Consider the following 3,208-nt stretch of genomic DNA (forward strand, 5'->3'; position numbering starts at 1 on the left):
CCACAACAGTGAGAGGCCCGCGTACCGCGAAAAAAAAAAAAAAAAAAAAAAAAACAACAAAAAAACAAAAATCTTCCCCTACTTGAAGAGCATAAGTACTAATGGCCAAAATCAGTAGAGGGGGTTTTAGGTAGCCTCACGTTACTTTAAATCCATGACTGCCAGATAGAATGTTTTTGTCTTCAAAATTCATATGTTGAAATCCTAACCCCCTCAAAGTGATGGAATTAGGAGGTGGGGTCTTTGGGAAGCAATTAGGTCATGAGGATGGAGCCCCCCTGAATCGGATTAGTGCCCTTATAAAAGAGATCCCAGAGAGCGAGCTCTCTCTCCCCTTCCAACACTTGAGGACACAGTGAGAAGAAGGCCATCTATGAACCAGGGAGGTGGCCCTCATCAGACATCAAATCTGCCAGCACCTTGATCTTGGACTTCCCAGCCTCCAGAACTGTGACAAATAATTTTCTGTTTTTATAAGCCACCCAGCCTATGGTATCTTTGTTATAGCAGCCTGGATGGACCAAGAATGACCAAACTCAGGGAATGTTCTGATCTAAATGATAAATCGAGAAAGATGCATCTCACATAAGGCACTTGTATTAGTCAGAATAAGGTAACTGCTAGAAAAAAACAGACTCAAATACATCTGATAGGCTGAAACACAATAGAACTTTACTTCTCACGCATTTAAAACTACAAAGAAGTGTTCCTGTTAGGCAGCTTTCTTCTAAGCAGTGTCTCAGGGACCCAGGCTCCTCCTACACTGTGGCTCCTTTATCTTCCACACATGGCTTCCTAGATCACTATACTCCTCTGTATCAGGCTAGTGAAAAGAGAAAATGTGGTGGAGAAAATGCACATGATGGCCTAGAAGTGATATACATCTCTTCACTCACATGCTATTGGTGAGAAGTAGCCACAGGATCCCATCAAACTCTAATGAAGACTGGGAATGTAGTCCCCAACTGGACAGCCACTTTCCTGTGACCACTCCACACAATAGAAGGGGAACATGAATTCGGTTGGACAGTTAGCCGTCTCTACCATAGGCTCTAGCATAACAATTGTGGAATTAGCAGAGCAAGGGTGGGGTAAGACTCTGAGCTCCTAGAGGTCAGAGGCTGTCTTTTATTCTTCTCTGTGTCCTCAGAACCCAACACAGGGATGATATCGTTGTAGGGGACAAAAAAGTCAAGTTGGCAATATGCCAATAGAGTGCCCAATTCTTCTTTCTTGTGAGCTGTCTCTTCTGGGTCTCTCTATCCGGTACTCTCCATTCTCAACCTTCATATGGGGGCTGAAACCTAAAGTTTCCCAAAGCTTTTCCATCACCACATAAGACAGATCCAGGATTCTTGGCTTTCAAATACCTCTAGTACCTCCCCCTCCTCCCACCTAATGAAGACAGTGGGCCTCTCATTTGTACATTTTTTTGAGACAGGTTGAAAGTACAATTTATCTTCTCTAGTCACTCATTTAAAAACTCCTTTATGTTGCAGAAATATTAAAGATCTCCTCTCTAATTTGGGGTTTCTCTCTTTGTCTATTTTTGTGATAGCTTTCACTCATACAAGTTCCCTTTCTCTTTGAATTCTAGTTAGGGGTCAACTCTTTCCAAATTAGACAGTGGAAACAATTCCCAGCAGCACTGGTCTGTCCCATGGAGTCAGGCTTTGGTGATATAACCCAAGTCCAAATATCTCCCAGAAGTTAAGGATTTAAACATGAATGGTTGATGTCACCAGTCTTTTCTGAGTAGGTAATATGGATAAATGGTTTAAAAGCAGTACTGAAATCTGCCAATAATGATTATAAAATGCTTCTGGTGGGATCAGATGTTTCTCTCTAGTGACACCAAGTGTGCTAGGGTCTGAGGACTGATCTAGTCTGAACATGGATCGGAGGCAAAGGCATACCTGAAATCTGGAACCTGATTCTCATGACAACAGAATAGTGCTGTATGTATTATACAGATACATGTGGGTGTGTATTTGTATTTGTGCAGGTGGTATATGTCTAGGTGTGTGTGAATGTATATTTATACATATATGTGTGAATCATCATGTTTGTGAACATGTATCTCTGTGTGTATGTGTATCTATTGTATGTGTGTATGTTAGTGCATGTCTCCATATGTGTATGTTCATTTGTATTTGTGTGTGTGTATATACATTAAAGTGTGTATATGTGTTGTGTATATGGCTTTATATGTGTTATGAGAGTGTTTACATGTATCAGTGCATTACATGTCTGTATATGTATGTGTATATGCATGAATATATATCTGTATATATGTAGGTGTGCATGTGTGTGCATGTCTGCACTTGTATATGTGTGTTTGTATATCTGTGAATGTGGATGCCATTGTTTATGTGCATGTGTGTATGCATGTAAATATGTGTTTTTAAGGGTCTGTGTTTGTATAAGTAAATGTATATATTTACACATATAAGTATGTACATGTTTTCATGTATACTCATGTATATGTGTGTATTGGTGTTTATGGTATGTTCATACACGTGTGTTACACATGTACACACCTAAACACCTGAAACAAGTTTCATGAAACATTTACAACATTCAAGGCACTCATATTTTTCATCCAGTGCTATTTTATTAATGAAATACCCAAGTCACGACTACCTAAATGATTTTTCTCATCTATTAATGGGTTGAAACCACAGTGTGAAAAATACGGTAGGAAATAATAATAATAGCAAATATTTGTTAAGCGCTAGTGAAATGCCAAACACTTTACATACACTATTTCATTTAACGCTCATGACAATCCAATGAGGTAGGCACTATTAACAGTTCCATCTTATGGATGAGAGAACAGTCACATAGAGGTTAATCAACATGCCACACTCCAGTGCCAGAATGAATAAGTTACTTGAGGTCACTAAGCAGGCCAGAATCTGGAGCCAGACAGTATGGCTCCAATGCCCTAGCTCATAACCAACAGTCTGCACAACCCTGCCTCTTATTTATAAAGGGGCCTCTCTAATCCCCTTACCCAAGGTTTCTGTTGAAAGTACATCCCTCTCCACCTCCTTACTCCATTTTTCCAGCTCCAGTGCCTGCTGCCAGGGCCATAGCTGGCAGCCTCCCTAACTCTGACTACAATTACTCAAGTGACTCTGGCACTGCTGACTGAGTCGATGGGCACAGATGTAGTGGAATCAGATGCAGCTGTAAGATGTAGTCA

Source organism: Physeter macrocephalus, chromosome 21 (assembly GCF_002837175.3).
Source record: "Physeter macrocephalus isolate SW-GA chromosome 21, ASM283717v5, whole genome shotgun sequence".
NCBI lineage: Eukaryota > Metazoa > Chordata > Mammalia > Artiodactyla > Physeteridae > Physeter > Physeter macrocephalus.